Genomic DNA, 22,646 nt, shown 5'->3' with positions numbered 1-22,646 from the left:
GGGGGAGGGGCCGCGGGAACGGATGGCGGCCTGGGCCCCGTAGCAGCAGCGGCTCTACGGCCCGGGGCCCAGGCGGGCGGAGGTGGCGGCTCCCGGGACCGGCCGCGCGGTGAGTCCGGAGCTTTGTGTGGAGCCGGGGCTGGGGGAGGAGAGAGGCGGCGGCGCTCAGGGGGCCGGGGATAGCGGCGCCTGACGGAGGAAGTGGGGGTTGGGGGGCCGGGGAGGAGCGAGGAGAAGGTGTGTAGGGCGGGGGGGGGGGGGGGTCGTTGCCTGGTTGGGGGAGGGGGCGTCGAGGGGCGCAGGGTGAAGTTCAAAGCGTGGCCAGGGCTGGTTTAGGCTGAGGGTAGGGGTGCTCGAGAGGGGATTAGGGTCTGGCCAGGTTGTGGGGACAGGCCAGAGAGTTCCCGAGGCGAGTCTGGGTATCTTGAGGGGGCCCGGGTCGACTGGAGCTAGTGAGGGAGTTAGGGGGGTTCAGGGCGAAGGGCTGGGAGCAGGACGTGCGCGTGGCCCAGGAGGGGGGAGCAAGGTGGCTGGGAGTGTGCAGTAAGTAAGCTGTGGGTGTGTGCTCCTTCCAGGCTTCAGGTCACATTTCCTCCTGTCCTTTTCTTCAAGATGGAGGGATTCCTGGGCCTGGCCTTAACTGCTCTCCTAGTGCCCCCCGGGAGGGTTTGTGACCCTGTCCTGTTTGGAAAACCCGTGCTGCCCTCTTTTCCCTTTATGTGTAATTACGGTTGGATCATCTCTGTGCTTTGCTCAGATTCTCCTTCCTCCCTCTGGGGTTGAGGAGGAGGAGACACATCTGACCAATTAATGTGTGTTTGTGAAACAGGCAGCAGCAAACAGTCATTTCAGCTTCTAGGAATTAGGCTCACACAGGGTGGAGAGATCAGAGCCCTTCAGGGGGAATATTTCTGAACAAATCACAGATGATTAAATTCTCTAAGAAACAGCTTCCTATCTAAATGAGAGTGGGAAAGATGGGGGAGAAAGCCTGTCTGTTTCCAGCCGTGTGTCCAGAGCCCCAGGGGTTGAGGAGCGCCCCCAGTCCCCCCACAGGCCTCTCTTTTCTCTATGAGGCTTTGCTCTGCAGCCCTGAGTTAATTTCACCCCTGCTGCTTTGTCTTGGGGGAGGGAGTGCTGGTTTAGGCTGTTGTGAGGAGATGACTGTTTTGCTGCCACACACAATAGTCGTGTCATTTTATCGGGAGAGCTACCCCAGGGCTGAGAACTGCTGCTGCAGAGATAAACCGGTCCCTCTCACCCGCCTATTGTGTACACAGTGAAGGTCATAGGTTCAAGTCTTGTCTGAGAGCTTTGGATAGGCTCCATCTCCCAGGCTCCTCAGTGCCATTTTCTTCCTTTTCCAGACTGGGGCTTGCCATTGGAGGAGGCCAGACAGAAAGGCTCTTCTTTTTGAGTGAGGAACAATGCAGAGCTCATTGGCACACATTTTTCAGAAGAATAGGGAATGCCAGCCATGTTGTGCCTGCCTCTTTGGCTAGCCTGTACTAAGTTGAGGGGAAATAGTGGCTGGGAGACTCAATCCTGAGATTTGTGTCAGACTTCTAAGGAAAAAGACTCTCTAAGCTGGTTCAAGCCAGCCAATTTAATCCTTTTTATAGAGATGGGACACTCCTACAAAGATGTTTGTTTATTTGTTTAGGAATACCACTAAAAACCTATGCAGGGTTAAGATAGGGAGTCACGGATCAAGTACCTTTTTAATGGGGACTTCCTGGTTAGAATAATTGCACAACAAAAACCCCCACAGAATTTGCCTATCTGGGCAAGAGCTGGGGGAACCAAAATAACTTTCCTTTTTATCTTTAATTCTGATGAAAGGATGTGACTTGCTCATTGTGCAGAAAATCCATATGTGTGTCTGTGTTAGGGAGAAATTTGCCAGAGTAACATAAAAAAAATTGAGATCTTGGGAGTTATTAATGAGAGAAGGTTGAGAACAAGCTATAAGAAACCCCATCCTTGTTATTTACCTCAGAGAAATGCCCATATAGTACTATTAGTTGGGTACTTCAGTACTGTTAGTTGGGTAAACAATTATTAGGAACTAGAGATGAGGTTTCCCTTTAGGACATTAAAGAAAACTTTTATTTGAAAAGAGATCAGAAATCAGTTGTCATTGTGTCATTGTGAGAGGACAGTTGTACACAATATAAACTGTACACAGTAGCCAGCAATTCTTATAGGGTGTCATTGAAGAGGAACTTGAGCCTTTGGTTGTGGTAGGGGTCTTTCTGAGGCCCTCAGTCTGACCACGTTGCCTCCCTTTTCTCTTTATTTCAATGAGTTTCTTGAAAATGACGGCTTGCCACTTAGGTGTTAGGCTTTGTTAGGCGGGAACAGGTTGTTCTGACCTTTATATTTCTTCCTGACAGAAGTGTCTTAAGGTCTTGCTAAAGGTGTTGTCTGTCTTTACACGGTTTCCAACTGTGTGTCCTAGGTCCCTGAGTGAAGTCAGCTAAACTGAGTCCAAAACTTTTTGCTCTTGGGCTGTTGACTTTCATTTCTGAATCCTGTCAGGTGACAGTGAAGGCAGAAGCCTCAGATTAAATTTGCCCTGATTAGATTTAGTGGTTTCAGAATTGGGCCCTTGCCACAAGGAAACTTACAAGCCTTCTGATTGTGACCATGTTTCAGAGAACACTTTGGATTTTTCCCCCCCAGCTTCTTGTTAGAAAATGTTTCCTTGTGAGAGGTCTAGATAGCTGGACAGATTAGTGCTTATTTTGTGTGAGGATATGGAAGCATAATTTTGGCTTCTGGTAGTAATTATGTTGCAATTAGCATATAGCAGCTAAATGACTGGAACAGGATAATTTGTTGAGGGGTTTACTGATTGCTCCGTCAAGTGGAAGTGCCACTCCTTACTTATTTGACTCAGAATACCGCTGCCTGGGCTCAGCGGTGGAGACCTAACAAGTAAAGGAATGATGTGTGGTCTCCAGAAGTTCTCTGCTTTCTCTCTCATTACTGCCAGGTACAATAGAATCTTCTAGTGCCACTTTCTCCTGCTCATAGGTACCTAAGCAATTGTTATTTCCCTTGTGGAAACTGGTCGTGAATGGGAATACTGCCAGGCAGATGGGGCCACTCTGAGATGAGGCAGCCTTATGTTGTGTGGCAAATTTTCTTTTAAGCAGCTGAATTCTCACTTCTGCCTGATTTTTAAAAATCAGTTTCCTTAAAAAAAAAAAACTTGCAAAATACAAAATCACATAGTGACTAAATATACCTTTGTGATATCTCATAAAAGTTGGCTGTGACAGACAAAATGAAGATAGGCAATGCTGATTGGCATGTTCTGGGCCCAGTAAGAGTCAGTGAAGGGCTCTTTTCATTAGGGAACAGGTAATTCACCAAAGCACCTGCCTGGCTGGGCATGTGGAATTGGCAGCAGCTGTGCAGCTGAAGAGGGATTATTGAGCAGGTGGTTAAAGAATCACATGCCACAGTGACAAGAAAATACTTGGTCTTCCGTGGTTTAGGTTCAGTTCATATGTGTGAAATTCTTCTTTGTTTCACATTTCTTAATGCCTGATGCTGGTGTGTTAGTGAGGCAATAATGAAATAAAGAGAAGAGATTCTTCCTTCTCTGTATTTCTTTTAGGTTACTGAGTAGCATGCCTTAGACGTGGTCCTAAACGGTCCTATTGTATTTCTGTGAATTCTGGCTTTATGCCCTGTGAATGGGAAGGAAATAATGGTAATTCAGTGTTTCTAGCGCTTGTTTATTAGGGGGATAGGGAAGGAGAAAATTCTTTGCTTTTAGTGTGGTGAAAAAGATTTAGCCCACTGGGAGGATACACAGCAGGTTTTGTGCAAAGGATGTAATTGACTTTTTGTGTTAAGTCTACCTGACATGGCTTACTCAAGACTTTCACATGTGTTTTTATTTTATGAATGTAATTCTCTACATGAAGTTTGCCTCTGTTCTGTTGTTTGTTTTATTCCATTTTTAGTTTCTCCCAACATCTTTATAACTCTTTTTTTCTGGCTTTGAGTTTAACATCACTGTTAGAATCAAGTCATCACCAGAGGGCTACATCATGTCAAGGAAGTAGCTCAAGTAAATATTTATCTTAGAAACAAGTGTAGCATTTCCTATAACTTGGAGGAGGACTTTCTATTTTGAGGTTTTCTGCAATTCCCAGATTTTCCTTCCGGGATATCATCATCTTCTGTTAATGTGATTTCATTTTCTTTCACATGTTCATGCCACTATAAGTGGCAGTGCTGTGGAGCCTAAAATTTATAAACAAGCATCTTGATGTTTATTTTGTGACTTCTCTGGTGTCCTCCAGTCATTTTCTGTGTTAGGCTAACAAAGCGTGTGCTTGAAACACAGGCATGCGCACACATAACACACATGCAACCTAATTGAATTCACAGGGTATTAATTAATGGTTGATTGACAGGAAAGAAGATATAGTAACTTTTGGAGTTCAGAAATCACTTTTCCAAGTGAAGTGAAGGCTTAGATCTGTTTGTTAGAAGGATTGAGACATATTTGGATATTATAGATGGATGGATAGATTGATTTTTTTGATTGATTCGGGGAAAAGGGAGGCAAACAGTGGACCACTGCAGAGACAGGGACATTTGCAAGAATCTGTTTACACCTAGTTCGTAGCCTAGCTTTGAGTAACAGCCTAGCCATTATTTGTATAATTTCACTTCTGGGGAAGAATATAAACTTCTCTATTTCCCTAAATGAAGCCATCACAGGTGTTTGTTTGTTTTAAACTGTTCACAAAGCACCCTGTATTTTCCTAGCATTCTCAGTAGTTTGCTTCCTCCTGTTTTTCCCCCTCCCCCATGGCCCCTCCGCATTCTCTGCTCTGAAGACTTCTCCAGCAGCTTGGAAACACTCTAATTACTGTAGCTATTATAGTCACAACCCAGATCTTCCACCTCCTTCCCACTCACCCCTTTCTGTCTTCCTTCCCCCTCCTCTTGCTCTAGCAGCAGGAGTTGAACTGCAGTCTCATGAGCACAGTCAGATCTATGAATGAGCTTTATATCTTGTCAAGGCAGAACTCCAGATCCAACAGGGCTGATTTTTCATGGTTCTCTTGCTGTTTGTTCTTGGATCAGAGTCCCAGAAATAAGAGATGGCAAATACCTATTAGGTCATATCTAATCCATCACTCAGGAGCAAACCTGTGATCTTTCTTTTGTCTCTGTAAGAATTTTTTCCTTCTTTTGCAGGTGAGAACTGTCTGATGCCAGGCAAACTCTGAAACTGCTTTCTTTTTATTGTGCTCTCTGGTCATTAGTATCAGGCCAGCTTTGCTCTTGGATTTTTATTCTTATCTCATTTTCAGAATTACTTGCTCCCAGCAGAGTCTCCACCCTCTTCAACTCAGTCCTCTCTTCTTAATTGCTGGCGCCACTTGTGTGTATGTGGGTTCCTTTTGTAAAACCATCAGTTATCTGTGCCAGAAGTTATCACTTCTCAAACCTTTGCCACAGGAGCCATTGTGGCACCCTCTTAAGGAGTTGCATTTGATGAAAGCACAGGACACAAATACCCGCAGGTGATAATTAATAAAATGGCTCAGAAAACATGTGCCAAGTTGTGCCCTTAGGAAAGCATGTACTGTGTGAACAAATGCTGCTTCTTTCTGTTTGATTTGGGGTACTTCCTGGTCTAACCCTTTGTTCTCTTCATATGGATAAATTTTATTTTTGTGTGGCTTAGTTACAGTTACTTATTTTCTGATTTAATAGTGTAAAATGTTTGCTAATATGGCTTTTTAAAGCATAGAGGAAAAAGCATGGAATTGTGCGCCATAAATCCCAGATGCTGATCACTGTATTGCCTCTAACAAGCTGTGTAACCTTGTGCTAGTCACTCCTATGTTTTCCTTTTCCTTATTTGTAAAATGAGCATATTAGACATGATCATCTCTAAAGGTTCCATGTACTGTTGAATTTTACGATATCAAGATTTTGATGAAAGAACGGGGCAAAAATGATTAATGTAAGCTTTTTTTTTTTTTTTAATTGTGTCAGTATTTAGAAGGGCAAATAAGTGCAACCTTAGTTCCAGGGACTCTCACTTCTCTTTGATATGTGTATATTGTTTTGGTTTTTTTTTTTTCCCCCACTAAGCTGTCTTCTTTTGGAGAGTCTTGTACCCTCATTCTGCAGGTTCACCAGTTTGTCAAATATATCTTCTTCTAGCTTGCTCCAGCTATAGCAGTGGGGATCAGAAAGCTGCAGAAAAAGAACCTCAGCTTGGGAAAAGGAAATCAAACCTAGAAGGATTTACCTGATATCAATAAGAAGTAATTTTGTGTAGTCAGCCAGGGATTTAAGATCTTTAAATCTCTTATATCTGAAATCTTTAGCCAAATGGGACTCATATTGGAGGTGGGTTTGGGCATTTTTCTGTTTCTGTCCAGTTAGTGGGAAACTTACTTTGAGTTAATTGGGATTGCATAAAAGTTGCGCACTGTTTTGTTTAGAAAATAAAATTGTTATTTTTAATGCTTGAATGCAAAATAGGCAGTTTGACCAACAAGAGGGAATCTCTGAAATACCCCCTAAAAGGGACTGAGCAATCTGAAGCTGATGGGTGACTTTAAGAACTTTGAAATTGGTAGTATATTTGATCCTTGAACAACACAGGGGTTGGGGTGTCACCCCATCCCCAGTGAAATAAAAATATCCTCATGTAACTTTGTAGTTGGCCTTCCAGTATCCAAGGTTCTAGCCAGCTTTGATTGTGCAGTACTGTAGTATGTATTTATTGAAAAAAAAAATCCAGATAGACATGGACCTAACATCACAGTTCCAACTCGTAGTGTTCAAGGGTTAACTGTGATGTTAGGAAGTCTTTGCTTTCCAGTAGTTTAAAGGAATAAAAGTGTATAACCTAGTTGTTAAGCCCCCAAGTTAGAATTTTAATCAGCATTTCCCAGTTAATTTTTGGATTTGGAACTTCCAATAGCAGCTTTTTATTGAATGTTAAGAGGGTGATGGTCTTTTCTTTCTTTCTTTTGAGGGAGTGTTTGTTAACATAACAAAATCACATGTTTAATCTACCTTTGAACATTGGAAGAAGCATTCAGTGTTCTTAAATTTGTACTTAAAACATCCATCAGTCCGTAATAGAAAAATTTGGTGGGAGGAACTATTGTTTATTTTGGACTCAAAAAGTCCTGGGAGTGTTCTGCTTTATTCCCTGCCATCTGTAGCGCATTACTAATTCTCAGGTAATCTGAAAGTTATTTTGGGAAGTGTTCCACTTGAATGAGATTTTTGAAAGATTTGTATTAGAAATATAAGTGGCTTTTGTAGATAGATTCCCCCCCCCCCCCCCGCAAGTGTCTGAGTTTTGAATTGGACAGTGGCCAGAATAGGTGCTGTGCAACCTTTGGAAATCGTACTGCTGCACCGTGATTGAAATCCAAATCTGGCAGTTAGGCCATTGCATTGTATGCTGATACCACATTGCATGTTAGTACCTGTAGTTTCTTAGGCTGTGGTTCAGTATTTATAGAGTAAGGCAGCATTGTCTTTTCTATGTACACAGTAAAGCCAGTGGGTTTTTGGTATGTTACCAGAATGTTCCTGATAATATTCCTAGGTGAGGTGGGTTTGGTTGGGATGAACATTCATGTGAGCAGTAGTGAATTTAGGAATGTACCTTGTAAACTGCAGTTACAAATTCTGAGGTTTCATGTGAAACTCAGCAAGAATGGTATTAGCAATAGAGCTAGAGAAATTGGAAGAGACATTGAAATTGTAAGGCTCACCGAGTCTATGAATCTGAATGGTATAGAGGAAAGGGGGAATTTTTTTTCTACTTGGTATTTGCTTTCAAATGTACCTCCAGTCCATCATTTCTGGAATTTGCTTACCCTTTTCCCTGCTAAGCATTACATTTCTTCCAGTTGCCATGACACAAAACTTTGGGTTTGTATTTTGTTCTTTTTTCTTCCTTACCACCTCATCTCATCATTCACTAAATTTGAATCATTCTAGATATCTTTTCATTCGGCGTCGCCTTTTCACCTGACCTAGTTTAGGCCTCCATATTGTGTGTTATTGTAGTAACCTCGTGGTTAATGCTTCTTTCTGTATTACATGTCATATACTGCTGCATTATTATTATAGTTTTTATTTAGTTTATACAGACATCCCTTTCTTACTGTGCTTCACAGATACTGCATTTTCTACAAATTAAAGGTTTGTGGCAAGCCTGTGTCAAGCATGTCTGTTGGCACTGTTTTTCCAACATTTGTTCTCTTCATGTCTCTGTGTCACAGTATTTCTCTAGTTCTTACAGTATTTCATACTTTTCATCATTATTATATTTGTTACGGTGATCTATGATAGTGATTTTTGACGTTACTCCTGTGACTTGCTGAAGGCTCAGTTGATGGTTAGCATTTTAAAATTAAGGTATGTATATTGTTTTTTCAGACATAATGTTATTGCATACTTAATAGACTACAGTATATTATAAACATAACTTTTATATGCACTGGAAAGCAAAAAATTTGTGTGACTTGATTTACTATGATATTTGCTTTCTTGTTGTGGTCAGTATCTCCAAGGTACGCCTGTATCTATTGAACACTGTGCCAGACCAGATGTGGTCTCTGTCTATTCATGATTTACACATCTAGTTGGGGAAAACAGCAATCAATTAATGAATGTATGATTATGAGCTGAAGTGCTCTGAAAGGAAAGAATTTGTTTCTAGAAGAGTATGTAGCAAGGAATCCTAGTGTGGACTTTTCAAAATGTAGTTCTGATTATTTTACTTCTTTGCTGAAAACCTTTAATGACTCCTTGTTGCCTATATAGGCCAGCACTCAATATCCTCTATAAGTCTGACCAACCCTGGCCTTCTTCAGTCTCATTTCATTTATTTCTCACTCTTTTTACAGCCATTCCTTCTGCTTACCTTGCATTTTTCAGTCTCAGCACCTTAGTTTTTTTCTTTTCTTTTTTGTTGGAATGCCCTTCCCTGCTCCAAGGCATTCAACTTCAAATCTGACTCTTCCTTCAACCTACCAAAAAATTTCATCTCCTTCCTGAAGACTTTCTTAACTTTCTTCTTCCTATCTACCTGTGTCTAACAGAATTGATTTTGTATTCTTCTGTATCTCTTTAACTCTTTGCTAGGATCTCTGTTATAGCACTGTGTCTTACCTTGTCTTTGATTATAATTAGATGTGAATATGTTTTTTCCTCCTTCATTCTAGACTCCATAAGGGACCTGAGTCTCCTGTTTCCCCTGACTTTCAACCCAGTGCTTTGAATATAACTTTATTATGTAATGCTTACTGAATTGAATTGGAATTTGTTTTTTTGAAGATGGAAACTTCTTGAGATTTCTTTTTTCAGAACTCTCTCTGTGTTAAGATAACTTGCATCTAACACATTTTGTCCCGGACTGAATAACCTGGAAACAAGGTGCAGACTACGAAAGCCTTCAGAAATCCTTCAGGCTCAAGGACAATCATGTGTCGCCCTTAGTTGCCTGCAGTAGTACTGTGATTCCGTATATCCTAGTTGATGGAGGAATTGGGGTGAGGAGAGGTAGTACATGACAAACAAGTAATATAGGTCAGGCACGGGAGCCAGACTGATTCTGTTAGAGGAGCACAGGCATTGTTGGGCCCTCTGGATATTGTTGGTCTCCAAGAGGTCTTTTTAGTTTTTCTTATTTACTTCTTTCACTCCATAAATATTTACTGGAGTCCTACTATATGTGAGGTTCTGTCCAAGCTGAGTAGGATCTATCAGTGAGCAAAATAGACAAAAAATGCCAACCCCATGGATCTTGTCTTTTAACAGAAGGAAATAGAAATAAGCACAATTAATAATTATATAGTATAAAGAGAGTGATAATTGATGTGGGAAAAAATAGAACAGAGTAGGGAGGGTTAGTAGTGTAGAGGAGGAATAGATGAAGGAGGTAGGAAGCTTGCAGCTTTAAATAAGATGATTAGAGTCGACATCTTTGAGTAATATGGTGCTAGTATGTTACTGGGTTGTTAAGCACTTCCCTGGGGTTGCTGAATGCTCTTCTGCCCAGAAGATAGAAAGAGGCACTGTCTGTAGTTGTTCCAAAGGGTCTAGCCGACAGTGAGGGGGAAATATGTTCTTTTTTCCTGGCTGTTCCTCTGACTGGCATTCCTAGAAGTTAATCATGGTGAAAATTGCCGTCATGTCTGGAAGACACCATGGGTAGAACAGAAGGTCTTATAGCCAGTTTCCCTGAGGAGTGGTATTTGAGCCTTGGGCACCTTGAGTAATAGGTGAGTTAGGCCTCTGAATTTTCTCCTTCCTCAAAGGGAAAAGCCCAATATCATGATAATCCCTCTTTCTAGTGAGGTCTCAGCAACTCTGGGGGTTGGGGTAGCTCATTAAAAATAAGCTTTCGAAGACTATACACTTTGCTCCCAGCCTAAAATTTTAATTTTGAGGTTTGTGTTATTTTGATTTCCTCTCAATGCATAGCTGGCTTTGTTCTGGAAGTCTCAATACCTAATTCATCAGCCTGAGGGTGAAGATGTCTTGTGATGTCTTGCTGCTCTCTTGTTTGGCTTGTGTTTTGTAAACTTTCTTATAGTTCCCTTGCTTGCTCTTTCCTAACCTTTCTACTGTTTCATTATTTTTCCTGTTACCTCTCTCCTTTTTTCTTTACATGAAGTTGATAGGCAACAAAAATCCCTTAGGCCAGACTGCTGTTTGGTAATTGACTGGAAGCTAAAATTCCTACCTAATGTGTAGAGATGTAATGTCTTATTTCTGTCCTTGGGTTGTGCAGAATGCTCCTTGTGGACATCAGGCTCTCAGCCTGTTTGTTATACTGTGTGCCATTTGAGGTAGCTGAGAGGTGCAGGGTACCTGTACACTCAATTTTTAGTTATTTATATCATCGACTTGTGCGGTTGCAATATACAAGGAGGCCTATTTGCCATTCTATAAAAATGTGCTTTTTTTTTTAATGTGCTATTTTTGATATAAAATTTTAGAAGAAAGGTTCTTAATGAACTTGGGATTGATGCTTAAGAAAAATCTGTTACTTTAAGGCAGAGAGGTCCTAGGCAGATATCACATTGCTTTTCTTTGTCAGGATTTGCTGCATCTCAGACTTGACGTCATAGATTCTCACCACATACGCTCAAGTGGTACAGTAATATATGACTGATACTGTGAATTTTAAAGCCAGTAGCTGTTAATTCGTTATGTCATTATTTTTCTGTATTGGTTAAAAAGGTCTCAGTTTAACTTAACTGACCAAGTAGTTTTGCTTTATTAGTAGAAATGCTTTTAACATAGCTTAGTTTGCTAGTGATAGTTGTTTTTCAGTAGTATTGTTTCTGGGGTTTGTATTAGCATGCCATTATAGTCCTAACAGAGCTAGAAATCTGGCAGTGTGGATTTCAGATGAGTTCAGTAACACCATCTGACAGAGAGGGAAATGCAGGACAGTATCTGGTAATATTCTTTTTCTTATGGAGCCTTTCTGTAAGAAAGAAATTCAGTTTTAACAAGATCACATTGAGGTAGGTAATATAACAGTGAAGTGACATTTTCTTCCAACAACAAGTCTATAATATATTTTACCTGAATTTGTGATCGGAAGCATTAGATTTATTTAAGAGTGCTACATAAACATGATGAGTGCCATTTCTGTCATCCTTATATAATTTTTTTCCTTCTCCTTTCTTGGTAGGCAAGATAATGATACAATGATTTAATTCACATCTCAGATACTTGATGGAAGGAAACAAATTGTTGAAGTATGGTGCTGCTAGGCTGTGCACTTCATAGGGATGACACAGGCAACAAGGGATTACATTTTTATAAGGATCGAAATCCTTACTTAAATAAAAATGTCACAGTCCTAATCAAAATAATGTGATTGAGTTGAAACTGTTAAAGGAGAAGCTACAAAATTAGACCAGATAATAATAATGTGGAGTTTATTTACTCTTAATAGTTTGGATAAATACTTTATTAAAAGCAAATTTAAAGATATGGTTTTGAGTAAGATAAACCTCTTTGCACAGTTGGCAGTTTTAGATCCTATAGAGCAAAGAAATAATCAGGATTTTTGCTTTGAGGAACAAACAAGAATTGAGAAAGGTTTCTATAGGTCAACACTGTTTAACAGAAATCATATCTTGATTAAGCTCATCATTCTTCAGGGAGAGGAAGAATAAAATCTATCATGTGGGGATTCATTTTTAAGAAATTGAGCTGTGATAAAGTATGTACAGTAGGAACAGTGGAAATATATCAAATAGCAAATAACCCACTGAAAGTTTAAAGACTTAAAAAACATTTTATTAGAAAGCAAAGGATCAAAAGCACCGTACAAAACAGATGGTCATTTGGCATAGTCTCAGAGGCTGTGGAGAGGAGAAAAGCATCTTTAAAAGAAACTTGAAAACATTTTCAGTCAAGACCGAAGAAACCCACAAAGTGATGATGGTTAGTCATGCGTGCTGCCTAGAAATTTTAGGTGAAAGAGAAAAAAGATAATAGTTAAATTATTTGCTAAACTGATGGTGAGAGTTTTTGTTTTTGCTTTTTTAAGAAGACTGCTAGAAAATTGGTAAGACTACCTGATCTTGGTGTGAAAGATCCATTCAGGGATGAAGAGGTTAGAGAATTTTCACCTGTTTTTCCCTCTTTCCAAGCAGTTTAAAGGTTCCTATCAAATGATGATAAATGCTTAACTTTAAAAAATAAGAAATTAGGACACGAATTAATCTCTTTGAATGCATATAAAGTACAGAAAAAGGTGTAGAGGTTCCAGAAGTTATTCCAGAAGTGGTAATACCTAGTTAGTTGTTCTAACGCATTTTTTTTTTCTGCTAGCTGCCTCACTTTTCTGGATCACATCTCTAAACTTGATGAGATTGAATCTCTCTACCCTAGAATTTAGGAAAAAATTCAAGGATAAACTGTAACTCTCAGTGAAAGTACATCACTTCAAGTTAAGTATTATGATCATTACATGAAGGGACTGAAGTAGATTTCACTGTAAGAAGGGTTTGGAGGTGGGGGGAATGAAATCTATATTAGAAAGTTGATAAAATGTAAATTAAACATTGAGATGACTTGGTATCATTAATGTAACTTATTGGGGCCAAGGTGATGGGTTAATTTACATAAAGAGAAGTCACGGATGACAAACCATCGACAGTTGTATGTGGGCAGAGTGGTTACCAGTGGACGTCGTTCAGTTGTATTAAAGTCAGGCCAAGGCTGTTTGAAAACTTTAGTCTTGGAATGGGAGTAAATGTTTTGTATTAGTAAACTGACTTTCTGACAGTAATCACATCCATGTAGGCCTACAGTTCCTTCTCTGCAGTTCTAAAACCCCCAAATTCTGAAAGCTGTTGTTTGTTTTTTTTTAAGGTAGGCACAAACCTGACTTCAGCTAATGAGGCTTTTTATGGCTGTTTTCACTGTTGTTCTGTTTCAAGTAAATGCTTATTCATTTTGTTGTAAGAATATTAATGAGTTTGATGTCAGGGTGCTATTCCAGTTTCTACTGACAGTATTGCACTTAATGGTGTATTAATTATCTCAGATTTTTATAGGTGAAATAACAGGCTCAGATAAGTGCAGTGACTTGCCCGAGATTCTTAAGCATCTACAGGGAGAGTAAGTCTAGAATTGAGCTTTTCCTGCCTCCTCCTTTGTTTTGTTTTTTTTTATTGCACTGTGCTGATTTCTCATGACATTACCTCCAGAAATTATCTCAATGATAAGTTCTTCTAGGTGGAAGGGTTTAAGCAGTGACACTCATTTTATTTGACAGTTTAATAAATGTTTTACAGAAGTGACATATTCAGGTTTTCTCATGACACTAAGCTCTTTCAAGTGCTTAGGTTTCCAAATTGTTTAAGATTATACTTCCGAAGTATCTTGGCTGTGTGGGAGGGATGAAAACTTGAAGGTGAGCTTCAGTGTGGATAGTATTACATTAAAAGTGGGCAGAAAGTCAGAACCACTTTGCTAGCATGAGTAACTTCTAGCTAACAATTTCAGCTCCTAGAGGAGACTAGAAATCTTGGTAAGCTATTCCTTGAAAAATTAGTTCAGTGTGCTGCCAGGGAAATGCTAGGCATCATTAGGAAGAGAACTAAAGAAAGATAAAAATAAACTTCCCCCTGTACAAAACCAAGTTTTGTTCATGTTTGTGATACTGCGCCTTCTCTTCATCCCTAAGAAATATGTATCAGAACTGGAGACCAAATGAAGTGAAGGCTTTAATGAAAACCTATAAAATGATTTTTTTTTTTAAAAATCCAGTTTTTAAAGACAGTGGGAATATTATCAAATTCCATTAAGCGATGAGAAGAACTTGTTCACCAGTTCTTAGGATCTGTATTGAATAGAGAGCACCTTTTCAAATTAGAAATAAATTTAGCTTAATTACTGGGTTGCTGTTATCAATACTAAATAAATAAAATTTGTTAACACTGGAGGCAGTAGAAATTAGAAATAGAGTCTAGAAAGGTTTTTTTGTGGTTTTTTTTTTTAATTAAAACTTTTAACATAATTGTAAGAGTCTCATGCATTTGTAAGGATAATACAGAGGGATCCTTTGTACCCTTTGCCAGTTTCCCCCAGTGGTAATGTCATGCAAATATAGAACAACATCATACCCAGATATTGACATTGATAAAATCTACCCAGGTTGTTCAGATTTCCCTAGTTTTAGTTGTATCCACTTATGAGTGTGTGTATTTGTGTTAGTCCCTCAGTTGTGTCCAACTCTGTGACCCCATGGACTGTAGCCCATTAGTCTCCTCTGTCCATGGAATTCTCCAGGCAAGAATACTGGAGTGGGTGCCATTGCCGTCTCCAGGGGATCTTTCCAACCCAGGGATCAAACCCAGGCCTCCTGCATTGCAGGCAGATTCTTTACCGTCTGAGTCACCAGGGAATTCCCACCACAGTCAAGATACAAAACAATTTCATCACCATAAAGGTACCTCACATTGCCCATTTATACCTGCTTCACTCTTGCCTCTCGTAAGATTTTTGATAAATTATTGGATTAATATGTTTTGTAACTTGTAAGGGAATCCAGGAATATCTGGAGAAGTATATATTTTGATAATGTTATTTTTAAATGTTTTATTTATCAGATTAATTGCTGTCATTCAGTCACTAAGTGGTGTCTGACTCTTTGCAGCTGCAGACTCTCTGCGACTCCCATGGACTGCAGCACACCAGGCTCCTCTGCGCTCTGCTGTCTCCCCGTGTTTGTTCAAACTCATGTCCTTTGAGTCGGTGATGCTGTCTAACCGTCTTATCCTCTGCTGCCCTCTTCTCCTTTTGTCTTCAGTCTTTCCCAGCATCAGGGTCTTTTCCAGTGCGTTGGCTCTTGGCATCAGGTAGCCAAAATATTGGAGCTTCAACTTCAGCAACAGTCCTTCCAGTGAATATTCAGGGTTGATTTTCTTTAGGATTGACTGGTTTGATCTCCTTGCAGTCCAAGGTACTCACCACCACCACAATTCAAAAGCATCAATTCTTCGCCTCAACTTCCTTATGGACCAACTCTCTTGTACATGACTGCTGGAAAAACCATAGCTTTGACTATACAGACCTCTGGCAGCAAGATGATGTCTCTGCTTTTTAATACACTGACTAGGTTTGTCATAGCTTTCTTCAAGGGAGCAAGCATCTTTTAATTTCGTGGCTGCAATCACTGTCCGCAGTGATTTTAGAGCCCAAGAAAGTAAAATCTGTCGCTGCTTCCACTTTTTCCCTTTCTGTTTTGCCATGAAGTGATGAGACCAGATGCCATGATCTTAGTTTTATGAATGTTGAGTTTCTAGCCAGCTTTTTCACTCCCCTCTCACACCCTCATCAAGATGCTCTTTAGTTGTTCACTTTCTGCCATTAAAGTGGCATAATCTGCATTATCAGATTAATACGTACACTTTTTTTGTTCTTGTCCTCCCATGAGCTTTATATTAAAGGTCAAATATTGCTTTTAATGAAAATCTGTAATACACTATTTTTTTTAATAGTACACTTTATGCATCAAATATAAGGTACAAAGTAAATGATAATAAATGTTTTTGAAGCTAGGAAAATAGGTATGCCATTCCCAGTCAGATGCAAACTTAGTTATCACATACATAAATAAAAAATGACACAAAACAGGAAAAACAGAAGAACTTCCTTTGTTTTCCAAAAACAGCCAAGAAACCAAAGAAAATTATTTTTAAAAATTCAGAGAAGAATTTTTTTCATAGTAGCCAACATACCTTCCTTAGGCATTAAAACATATTTCTGTTCATAACCTTAATACAGCCATATTTTTACTCTTTATGAAAATCAAGTCTCCCAGTAAAAATGGTATTTTACCACACTGATCTTTCAATTCCATCACTAAGAATGAAGTTATACTGACCAATTTCTAACCTCTTGGAACATTCTGCATAATGAACTTTAGTCACTGGAATGAGTAATTGCCCAGAAAAGCAGCACTGTCTGAACTGTGGTACGATTTGTAGTCAATATTCTTGTTTTCCAGTAAAAAGGAGATCTCATAAGAAGAAACACTGGGCTCCTTGTGGTTTCATTGATCAAGAGAACATTTCTGATCTGCTTCTGAGCAAACATTTCTTAATAGGTTGATCACCGATCTGGGGTCTTCACTCCTCATAATGGCACCGCCAGACACGATCATGTTAGCTCCTGCCTTTGGCAGCATATCTTCCATGAATTTCTGCCCTCCAAACCCAGGTTCCACTGTCATAACCAATGCTATATCTATCTGATTATCCCATGGTGCCAAATACTCAGCTGTAGTTCCTGGTTTGATCGCAATGCCAACCTTCATTCTATTCTGTGTGTCCTTGATCAAAGCTCCTGGGTTCTCAGTAGCCTCGAGATGAAAGATATATTGATTGGCTCCTGCTATCACCATTGGTTTTACCCACTTTTCTGGCCTGTATACCTTCATGTACATGTCAAAGAAAGGGTCCTGGTCTTGCTGCTTTTGGAGGCTTTCTACCACAGGATGACCAAAGGTGATCTTGAGAGCAAAATGCCCCCACGCCTATTATATCCAGGTGCAGATAATCAACTCAGATTCCAGCATCTGGAGGCACTTGGCCCCTAAACTGGCCACATCACTGTTGAAGATGGACAAGCCAGCTTGTAGCCAGATGCCATGGTGCTATTTCTCTAGAGCCAGCTACTGCTCAAGAGGACCAGCTAGATGAAGGCACCTTACCCCAGTTGGCCATGCCCTTTTTAGTAATCCACTATTTACCCCTTCCCATCACCAAGTCTCACTCCCAGTAGGCAACTGCTTTAAGATTTTCAGTCCTATTCTTGTATTTACTTCTGTATTTCTAAAAAATAATATGCTATCCTATTGTGCTCTCCTTATCAAATCAAATTTTTGCTCTTATCAGTATCCATTATTTATTATCATGCCATTATTTAGCCACTATGGGCTTCCCTGTGGTTCAGACGGTAAAGCATCTGCCTATAATGCTGGAGACCTGGGTTCAATCCCTGAGTCGGGAAGATCCTCTGGAGAAGGAAATGGCAATCCACTCCAGTATTCTTGCCTGGAAAATCCCATGGATGGAGGAGCGTGGTAGGCTACAGTCCATGGGGTCACAGAGAGTCAGACACGACTGAGCGACTTCACTTTTCACTTTCATTATTTATTAAGTAAATATTTATTATTGAACTATTTAGTAGTTTTCTTATGTAACTTATGTTTTTTCCCCAGGGTTTAATATCATTAATTACCTCAGCATTTTTAGTTTGTTATTATAGTTCATTCAGACTCTCCAACAGATCTATAAATCTCCTTACAATATAGTGAAGCACAGGGTAATCCTTAAATGTAGTTTCTTTCCTTCTTTCTTTTCCATCCCTCTAAATATCCTAACCTGTGAAGACTACTGGCCTGATTACTGTGATCATATAAAATGCTATTTTAGGAACAGGACCATGATCCAGTAGTCTAGTCCTTTTATTCATAGGTATACGATTTTACCTTTTTTTTTTTTTTTTTTGGACTTCCCTAGTGGCTCAGAAGGTAAAGCATCAGCCTGCAATGCGGGAGACCCAGGTTTGATCCCTGGGTTGGGAAGATCCCCTGGAGAAGGAAATAGCAACCCACTCCAGTACTCTTGCTTGGAAAATCCTATGGACAGAGGAACCTGGTAGGCTACAGTCCATGGAGTTGCAAAGAGTCGGACACAACTGAGTGACTTCACTTTCACTTTCTTTCTTTTACCTTTTTTAAAAAAGATAATGTGCAGATGATAAAGTGCATTGAGTATACCAGTCTTCATTGCATAACTCAGTTTTGAATGTATATGTAGCCATATAACCATCATCCAGTTCAAGATAATAGAGTATTTCCAGCACCTCACAAGTTTCCCTCATGCTTCTTCCCAGTCAGTAAACTCCTCTCAGAAATGGTCATTTTTCTGACTTCTGTTCTCTTTGATTCATAGGTGTTTAAAATGTGATACCTGGACAGTTTAAGTCTGATAGAACATATCATACATTTAAGTATGAGGGCTCCCGTGGGTTGGTTATGTCCTGGTTTGTGGGCTAGCCCTATTTTGGGTAACAGCTCTACATGGATGAGGCTGAAGGCTGAGAATATTCTGGAGCAGTTAGGCATTTTAAGAAATGTGAGGACTGGATTGTTTTCTAACTTTTCCCCTAGACTCTTAATAAATCTGTATCCTTTATCTGTATCTTAGAAGAAAGAAATCCACTCTCTGTTCTGGTAAGTTTGAAGGCCGTTAGGTAATTGAGACAGTTTATAACTAGTGACAAATCAAGCTCAAGTAAGAATGAAGAAGAGAAATGTCAGCCTTGGCACTGTTACAGTTCTGCCCATTGAGGAAAGCAGAGTTCATTCACTCATTTATTGACCCAAATATTTATTGAGGGAGTACTGTGACCCAAACCCTGTTATTAGGATATAATGATGAACAAAAGAGAGACAGCCTCTTGCTCTCAGGGTGCATGCAGTCAGGTGGAAGGAAGAAATGTTAATCAAGTCGTTGCACTGGGAGGTAGCGTGTGAGCAGGGAATGTCTGAGGTAAACGCCATGAGGCGGTAACGTGGGAATGGGGTGCAGAGGACAGAGTGTGTCCATGAGAGAAGGCTGGAGAAGTCAGTCTGGCTTAGATATCCTAAAGGATGTGTGTGTGGATCCCACTATTTTTATGGTTAGTCTGACAGTGTAGATACTATCTTTTGATAGAGAAGTTTTCTTTGTGTATGCTTTAGAATTACTATAGGATAGTAGTTAAGAGATTTAGAAAGGGAGATGAGGTCTAGAATATAAAAGTGAAGGTAATTCCTCATGTTTCCTGAAAAATGCGTGAGTTTTTTCCTTTCCCTCATTCGTATGAACTTGACCCATATTATTTCCTGTTTTAGAGGCGAGGAAATTGAGCCATAGAAAAGCTTTGCCACAGCAGTTCTGTGTGGAGGGCCAGTTTCTTAAATCTCCTGATTCCTAAGCTAACTCCACTTTTTTCTTGAGAATTTGACATCACCTCTTTTATCTCTGGGGAAGAGAACTGAATTATAAAGGGTTACAGAGCCCTTCAGTTGTTAGGAGAGGGAGGATGGTAAAGCTTTATCATCTACTTTAGATGATCTTTGCCTTCTGCTTCTTGGCCTACTTACACATAGACCTTGGTAAGGGTTTTCTCTGTGAACCAGTTCCACCAGTAAATCCCTGTAGGGTTGGGACTGAATTATTTGCATATTTAGTATGCTATTTAGCCTATTTGAAATGTATGCTGGTACCAAGCAGTATTGACAAACACCAAGGCTCTCAACTGAGCCCTGTTGAATAGCTTTGTCTAGTGGATGTGTCAGTTGATTATGTGAAATGAAACAGGTCAAGCCTCATAGTCTTTGTCTGAGAATAGCAGGCTGTGAAGACCATAAAACTATTCATGATATGCAGCATATAAACACTGAAGGACTGAGAGATGCTGCACTTTTGCTCTGCTGTCCTTAAGTGACACGTGGTTAGAGGAGCTCTGCTGAATTGGATCCATCTTCTCAAATTGGCTCTGTCTGTCTGTCTGTATTTGATTCCCATTGGAGATATAAGCTAAGAGCTGTGGTACTTGAGGATATAACACAGTTCCTTTGTTACAGTAATGAATGTAATAAGTTAAGGGAGAGACCCAAAGGAAAGTTGATTGTTGTTAGAGCCCTAGTGGGAAATGCAGTTGATTAGTGAGGTCTAGTGTGGCAGGTAGAGAGGGAGATGCCTGTTCTTCCAGCTGGATAAGCTGAGTCACCACTGAGGGTTTATATGTTGTACTGACCTCACCTGAGGTTAACTGAGTATGATGTGATTTCAGGGTAGCATCTGAAATTCAGGGAAGATGGTATAGTTTGGTTTTCTTCTTGCAACTTTTGTTTTATCCCACTGATTTAGTGATAGTTTCCCGGGACATCAAACCCTATGAACCTCACACAGTTTAGATTTGAAGGCCTGTCGGGGCAGGGGTGGTTGGCTCAACAAACTAGTAGATTGGAACAGTTTGTAAAAGAGATAATCCAGATGTTAAAACCATGAGCTTTGGAATTGGTATCTTGGCCCTGAGGGATTTTTGAAGCAAAATGGAGACTTTCTGTCAGTCACTATAGTGTAGTTTCATGAGCCACATCTGAAGGTACTCCGAGGCTCCGTGGAAAACCAGAACGACTGAGTAGTTGAAAGAGGAAGGATTGCCATTTTCTTTCGTAAAACGCAAATGGATATCAGTACTACCTATAATTTAATTTGTAAAAGATTTTCAAGTATTTATTTTTCCTTTATTTAAAATACTTTAGATCCCTGTACAGCTGTCAAACAATCCTCTTTTAGTTGACACCCTAGAACATTATGAGAATATTTGGGTCATTTTATTTTTTTGAGTTGTCACATTTTTCAGATTTGGATCCTCATAATATGCTTAGAAACAAGATGGATTCCCCCTCCATTTTATAATAAGAAAATTAATATTTAATAAAGCAACTTGACTAACATCCTGGCTAAGGCATTGGAAATTTGAGTCTGGAAATAACTTCTCTTGATTCTAAGCTCAGCTTTCTTTTTTTCTACACCATGCTACCTTCCTGGAATTGAGCATAGCCTATTTTTCTTTGTCCATACAGCTTCTGGTGAGAGCTGGCTAGCCAAGACTGATCACCCTCACATCCAAATGTGTGTGACCTGTCTGGTCACAAGCAGATTATACTCACTCAAACACAACTGTCACTTGCTCAGACCAAAGCCTGTGAGAAGATTGATCCAAAAACTGTAACAGGAGGGGAGGACAGTTAAATTTATAGTGAAACAGCACTGGACAATTTGCCACTTAGACCAGATTAGCTATAGGTAATTGGCAGTTAAAGAGATCCTGTGTCTTTGAAGTCCTCTCGGATGGATATAGAGCTCTATCTAGCAGAAAAAGAAGTATTATTTTTCTTACTGTGTTTGGACATAAGTAGGGTCAGCTGCTGTTTATGTCCTTTGGGCAGAGCCAGAGTTCTCTCATGAAGACTCTTTTCCCCGTTCTTAGCCTGGAAGAGAGGCCTTACTCATTACTGAGGTAGGGAGGTGGTGTGATCTATGGCATATGTCCTGATAAAAAGCAATTAATGACCTGAAATGTGTGATTACAAACCAGTCTGTGGGCTGGAAGTCTGAGAGATGGAGTTGGGTTCCAGAGAGGAAACGGGAATTTGAACATTTGTTGTTACAGATACAGGGAATGGGGAGTGATTGTCATGGCCTATTACGGGTTCCTTAGCTATAGCCACTCAGAGGAGAGTTCTTGATGATCAGGTGCAGAACAAAGTTCAATAGCAGTGGCAAGTAATTCCAGAATTTGGTACATAAGGAAGTTTAGTACAGTTAGGCAGAAGGAGAAAAGAGAGGAAAATATATACAGAAACTCTTGCAAGTTGAAAGTGCTGTGTGTCTCTGTAAGGTATTGGTCCTCCTGATTCTGTACTTTCTCTGCCATGGAAGTAGTAGGTCAGTGCTTTTCATTTCCAGCTACCATGTTGATTACCCTTCCTTCTGTGGTTAAACATCTCTGCAGTGACCTGTCAGAGAGTTGATTATTAGCTGCATAAAGCCAGGGATGCTGGAGGGAGCAGATGGAAAGTGGTTTGGCTGCTGCAGCCAGACTGGTAAAGAATCCTTGGCAATTTTTCAGTATATCTTTGGAAAGGTACCATCGAAGTTCCTGTGAAGGCTGCTGGGTTTGGAAAGCTGAATTTCTGAAGAGTCACCTGGTTGAAAAGTGGTCCTTACTTAACACACAGTCAGAAATAGGAGGGCGGTGCTCTCCTTAGAACATCAGGACCACTACTTATTGGTTCCCAGGATATGTTTTCTTTGTTGGCATTCTGGTCATTCAGAAACTCTAGGTAGTTTTCTAGCAGGGGAGGCCCTTTTTGATAGGTACATTAATAGAACTTCAGATTTGAAAAAGGCCCTGGGCATGTCCAGGCTACCCCTACCACACACAGAAGAATTCTTCATGTAATTAGCTTGCCAGGAGATGATGCTTTTTCTGATCACTGCCTTCAGTGATAGAGCTATGGCTTCATT

At 40.0% G+C, this 22,646-nt stretch overlaps 1 protein-coding gene and 1 pseudogene across 4 annotated transcripts in view; one reads left to right on the top strand and one right to left on the bottom strand.

The window, feature by feature from the left end:
- ZNF609 (zinc finger protein 609) overlaps positions 1-22,646 on the top strand; it is a 193,182-nt gene continuing 170,536 nt past the window's right edge. For 3 of the 4 annotated variants that reach the window (XM_070469139.1, XM_070469138.1, XM_070469137.1), the window contains exon 1: positions 1-109. The gene's annotated coding sequence lies outside the window, so the exon portion shown is untranslated. The remainder of the gene's footprint in view (positions 110-22,646) is intronic. The other variant, XM_070469140.1, reaches the window with a different exon arrangement.
- Positions 16,607-16,999, bottom strand: LOC110130416 (ribulose-phosphate 3-epimerase pseudogene; annotated as a pseudogene).

This window comes from Odocoileus virginianus, chromosome 6 (genome assembly GCF_023699985.2).
Source record: "Odocoileus virginianus isolate 20LAN1187 ecotype Illinois chromosome 6, Ovbor_1.2, whole genome shotgun sequence".
NCBI lineage: Eukaryota > Metazoa > Chordata > Mammalia > Artiodactyla > Cervidae > Odocoileus > Odocoileus virginianus.
Note: the sequence above shows the minus strand (reverse complement) of the source record. Positions and strands in the feature narration are given on the sequence as shown.